This window comes from Nicotiana tabacum, chromosome 1, assembly GCF_000715075.1.
Source record: "Nicotiana tabacum cultivar K326 chromosome 1, ASM71507v2, whole genome shotgun sequence".
Taxonomy (NCBI): domain Eukaryota; kingdom Viridiplantae; phylum Streptophyta; class Magnoliopsida; order Solanales; family Solanaceae; genus Nicotiana; species Nicotiana tabacum.
The window spans coordinates 35,790,676-35,797,032 of NC_134080.1; positions in this window are offsets into that span (position 1 = coordinate 35,790,676).

Here is a 6,357-nt window from a genome sequence, read left to right on the forward strand (position 1 = left end):
TTTATCTAACATTGTTGAGATTTGGATTTGGGTCACATAAATGCACACCCGAGTTTAGGAAGGTAATTTTTAAAATAGCGCGCCTAAAGTAAGCTACGATGCCCATTAATTATTTTCCTAAAGCTAATTTGAAATTGTTGAGAAGGCTATTAATTATGGATAAGCATTGTAGGCAAGCGTGTTTCAGCTACTTGGTATACTCAAGCAATATTTGCACGGCACAATGAAAGAAAAAAGGTTGCTGAATTTGTTCAAACTTGGTATCATTCTAAGCCCAAATCACCGTAACTTTTTCTTTTCTTTTCTTTTTATTTGTTTGATCTTAAGGAAATCCACGCCTAATTGCTTTCCATTACCATAATTGACATCTTCATACTTATTCAATTAAAACATAGTTAAGCTAGTTGTAAATGAATAAACAAATTAAAATAGAATACTAAATAATTACAGAACACCATCAAAAGAAAACTAAACAACTTATGCATAAGGATCACTTCATTCATTCATGCTTCAATAGTGTAACAGAACGAGGAAAAGAATTAGAACCTGGAATAACAAAGCTCATTTGATATAAAATAAACCAGTGAGCAAAACTCAGAAATTGGTATCATACAACAATCTTTCAAGTATTCAAGAACCAAAAAGCCTATTGTCAACCAAAATCGTGACGAAACCTCGATCTCAAACTTACCGGAGCTCGACGAACCTTGTATATACTCAACTGGGTTTGGACATTTTAATGGCTGAGATTTGACTATTTTCGAATTGTATTCAGCTCAGTTTTTAAGTTCTTTCTTCTTCTTTTTTTGAGGTTTTTGAGTGTTTTCTATGGAAGTTGTGGCTGCAATTTTGGTTAAGGAAGGAAAACTCCCCCGATTGTGTGATGGGTGTGTGCTTCTTTTTAAATGAAAATTCTAAGAAGCTCGAGTCAGAGGGTGGGGAGGGAGTTTATGATAGGAAACGGCTGAAGCTCGAGTCAGAGCTCTAGGGGTCTAGGTATTTATAGGGTTTTCTAGGTTAAGGGGTATGTGCCTAGAAATTATGGGCTTGGGAATTATGGGCTTTTATGACTAGCTTTCCTTAAAATTAGTTTAATTAATTAAAAATCTATCCATATAGAAATATTACCAAAAATATTAATTAACCCTACTTAAGTAAAAGTAATTATTAAAATAAGACTGTCCGTTAAAACAAAACTATTTTTTTGTATTTTTTCAAGATTAAAAATGACTACAAAACCTTAATGAAACTATTTTTTTTTGTAATTTTCGTTTTTTGTTTTGTGAGAAAATAAAGTAAAAAAGTCAAAATTAGTTGAAATAACGCTATTAGGCCTAAATTAAATATTTACATGCTAAAATATAAAAAAATCTTGGGGATGGTCAAAAATCACATGCCTACAGCTGCCCCTTTTTGACTGGAAGTATGAAGTATTTTTCAGACAAAGAACGACTAGACAAGTTTTTTGACCCGACCCTTATTTGGAGAGACTAAAACTAAGAGAAAAGAGGAATGTGACCGAGCCCTGGTATCTGAGTTGCCTACATATCCTTGGCTATAAAGGAATCAGGCCACGTGTAGTTCAGAGGTGAGTGAGGTGATGGAGTATACTGAGGTGGAGAGCCAGTCGAGGTGACGTTCCGCCGAGGTTCCGGTCCGAGGTCCTGTTATTACATCAAAAATCAAAACATGAAAAAGACTAGCTAAGCCTATCAACTACGAGTTACAAGATTCCTATCTATAAGTCTTCTGAAACTTGATCTTGAATCTTGAGTGGTTCTTCATGCAGACTTTAGATTTGAACCTTGACGCTTGCAGTTGCAGGTGCTAGTTCATCCTTCTTCATCTTTTCGGATCAAGACCAGGTATGCAGTGCTTGTGACCTTGGCCATGTCTTGAGCAACCCACATCTTTCATCAACTTCTGCATTTGAGTTAACTTCTTGTCTTTCTCTTCTTTTTTTATTGTGACTATCTTCTGTTGATCACCTCGGACTGTTGACTCGCATTCTTGCCGCGAGCTTCTTTCGTTGCTGACTTGAATTACATTCTGAAGTGAATTTTCTTATTCTCTAGGTAGGCGCCTGATTGCCAATACTTGCCCTGTTTTTCCTTGAAGCTCGAACTGTTTTTCCTTATTCTCCGGGTGGACGTCCGATTGCTGAACTTGAACCATCTTCCTCTGAACATTGCTGCTTCCCTTCGTTCTTTAGGTAGGCTCCTGATTACCAACAGTTGAATTGTTTTGTTCTTCAGGTGGGCTCCTGATTACCGACGCTTGAATTGCATTGTTCTCTAGGTGGGCTCCTGATTACCGACACTTGAATTGCTTTGTTCTCCAGGTGGGCTCCTGATTACCGACGCTTGAATTGCTTTGTTCTCCAGGTGGGATCCTGATTACCGACACTTGAACTGCTTTGTTCTCCAGGTGGGCTCCTGATTACCGACGCTTGAATTGCTTTGTTCTCCAAGTGCGCTCCTGATTAACGACGCTTGAATTGCTTTGTTCTCCAGGTGGGCTCCTGATTACCGAAACTTGAACTATATTCCCGTGCTCTCCAGGTGGGCGCCTAATTGCCACAACTTAAACTGTATTTTCGTGCTCTCTAGGTGGGCGCCTAATTGCCAAAACTTGAACTGTATTCCCTTGCTTCCAGGTGGGCGCCTGATTGCCAAAATTTTAACTGTATTCTCATGCTCTCCAGGTAGGCGCCTGATTGCCAAAACGTTAACTGTATTTCCGTGCTCTCCAAGTGGGCGCCTGATTGCCAAAACTTGAACTATATTCTCGTGCTCTCCAAGTGGGCGCCTGATTGCCAAAACTTGAATTGTATTCCCGTGCTCTCTAGGTGGGCACCTGATTTCCAAAACTTTAATTGTATTCCCGTTCTCTCCAGGTGGGCGCCTGATTGCCAAAACTTAAACTGTATTCCTGTGCTCTCCAGGTAGGCACCTAACTGCTGAACTTGAACTATATTCCCTTGCTCTCCAGGTGGGCGCTTGATTTCAACAAAATAGACAAAACAAAGAAAATTTTCTGACCCAGTTTGGTAGCTGGGCACATATGTGAGTGTTAACTGAATCATGTTACCAAATATTTTAAGAATTTGAAAGCTAGATCCCATTATCCAGGAGGGTCCTGACAACTCCTAGTTAAATAATGGTTTTAAATCTAAATTATATCTTCTAAAGGTATGATTTCCGCTAAATCTTGTTATCTAAGAGAGTCTTAAAACTACACCACATTATCCAGGAGGGTCCTGAAAGTCAAAAATCAAGTATTATCTTAGGGTGACAATTTTTACCGCTGAATTACACTACCCTACAACAGAGCTTATGCTAAATCTTGTTATCTAATGGAAGTCTTAAAGCTAAGTCCCATTATCCAGGAGGGTCCTAAAAACTTCGAATCGAATCCTATCTTAAACATGCAAACTTTAAAACCAACTTATTTTCCTTTGGGGTACATTTATGCCAGGTTTTACTACTCATGATTGTTTTGATTTTTAAACTAGGTCCCATTTTCCAGGAGGGTCTTGAGAATTTACGGTCAAACCTAACTGGTGCTTGCCTTTCCTTATGGAGGGTTTCTCCTAAACAAATAAAATTTTCTGCCCCTGTTTCAATCAAAGAAAAATCTTATCAGTTTAAAAATATGGTGGTTGGTTTGTGGCTTTAACTTCGAGGGCGATTGCTCCTTCACTTCCCATGATAACTTGATTTCCATTTCGAAGACCTTGCTTTTTTATTGACTAGCCACTTTCTCTGTCATCCTTATCACAGAAAGTACCTCTTCTCCATTCAGACCCAATACCCTCTATCTGTTGCAATGCTCATGACCTGACATTTACCAAACCTTTGTGTTTCACCGAAAATACCTTTGATCCATTCACTTAGCACCCTCCATCTGTTGCATTGTTCATGAATTGATATGTACCAAACCTTTATATTTCACATGGATCCCAAAGCATGTTGATTGTTACCAACTCAGTGCGCTTGTTGTTCTTTCCTGACTTATGACACTTTGATGTGCTAGCCAGACCTCATTTTGTGCAATTGGAAAGCTGGTGGCAGATTTTGAAGTCATTTCTCACTTGTTCTGACCAAACAACTCAGGAAGAGGAAGTAAACAAGACAAAAGGAATAGAGTAAAGGACAAAGGAAAGAGATGATTCCTAACAAGAAAACTACAAAGTAGAAACCTATCAGATGTGGATACCAACTCTAATGACCATGACATACACATGTTGATTAAGTGGCCTAATCTGTCAAATAAGTCTGAAGTTCAACTTTTGTTATACCCCTAAACCGTGAAATTGGGCTTCAATGCTCCAATTATCTAATCTGATTCACGATCCTTATTTGACTTGTAGTGCCCAAAGGGTTTTCACCATCAAGCCTCTCTCATTTTGTTCTTTTTCTCAACTTACAGTTGCCTTATGGTGCCTGTGAAGGTTTTCACCAATCAGACTCTCTCATTTTTGTTTTTCTTGTGCAGAACAGAGTGTTGCCCCTGATGTGAATCATACCTCTAACGCGCTTGACTTGGAACTACTCAAAGATTGATCGGAAGATCTTTCTTTGGACCGTAATGCAGGCTTTTGGATGGGGTTAGAAAGAAAGGATAAAGGCTCAAAAACAGCTTAAAAGGGCTCAAAATTACAATTTTTGGAATCAAATCTCTTACAATGACCACAACTTCTACCCCAGTTTCTTTTCCTCGGGGCTTTTGGATTTTATTTTGATGGAACCGAACCGTGAGGATGCCTACGTATCCTTAAAAGGAATCAGGTCGAACGTAGTTCATGACATAGGAATTGCTTCATTTTTGTACTTTTCTCTCTCTCTCTTTTTCTTTTTCTTCTTTTCTTCTTCCTTTTTCTCTTTTTGCTATTTTTTTTTTGTTTTTTTTTTCTCTTCTTCTTTTTCTTCTTTTTTCCTTTTCTATTTTTCCTTTACTTATCTTTCGCGCTTGCGTTTCTGAATTTTACTATTAATTCCAAAAGAGGGGTATGAAAGGAAATAAATAATGCTCAAAAGGGTAACAAATGATAAAGTATTTAGATAGCAGAACAAAATGCCTTCATCATTTCAATCTTCAAAACATGCCAAGTACAGACAAAGACAATTTAACCAAAGAAATCATACATAATATCTTTTGACTGCATCAGAATTGATAGCCATTTCGACACACTTGCCTTCTATATCTGTTAAATACAAAGCACCATTAGATAACACTCTCGTTACGATGAACGGTCCCTGCCAATTTGGGGCGAACTTGCCTTTTACTTCAGCTTGATGTGGACGGATACATTTCAATAGTACTTCTTTATGTTCTATCTGCCCTAGTTTCACACAATTCGGGCTTTGTGATCTCAAAATCCCTTCACTTATTTCCCTCAAATGTCCATATCATCTCCCAAATTGCTTCACGATTAAACTAACTTTTTAAAACCAGGCTGAGAGTTACGCGTGCATGTCATGTCACTAGAGTCAACGGGAAAAGGACTATAAAAAGAAAAGAGAACTAAACAAAAACGACTAGAAATAACAAAAAACAGAAAATTACATTAGATAGATGGTGAAAGGGTTTGAACAACAAAACAAGCAAACTAAACTGGGGTTACAACCCTGGAACAAACCTAGACAATACTAAACGAGCTACTGTGACTAAACGAACTAGGCAAAATAAAAGTATAGAAGGGTTTGAGTCATAAGACAATATTCGAATTACAACCATAAAAATAACCCAGACAATAGAAATGACAACAAAATAAACCGCCAAGACTCCACCCCAACTAGCCAAAAGAGGAGCGTCTTTCCAATTACCAAGCTCTGCATCTTAGCCACTGAGTTCAACATCAACATTGCTAGAACCTTCACAAGTCTTCCTCTCATTGTCTTTAGCAAATTGCTTTTGGGTCCCTTTGGCCGGCTCGTTATTATGATCAACTTTCGGAACCAAGAGTGATAGCGCTGAAAGCTTTGCGGCAACTAGCCCTCCGAGGATCTCAGAATAGTCCTCATATTCCTTTTCCACACAAATCATGTCTTCCATATGCGTCTCAGGTAATGGATTTTGGATGGTATTGGCTGCATTTGGATTTTGCACGGTAATGTCACATGCGTCAATAAGTTTCTAGACTGCTCCTTTCAGATGCCAACACTTTTCTATGTCTTGCCCCGGGGTATCTGAGCAATATGCGCGCCTTTGAGAAAAATCAAACTTCTTTGGAAGAGGGTTTGGTCTTTTTATCTGAATCGGCTTCAACATGTCCAATTGCTTCAATCTTTGGAATAGACTGGCATACGATTCTCCAATAGGGGTGAAAGAATTTTCTTTTTTCAGTAGTCTTTT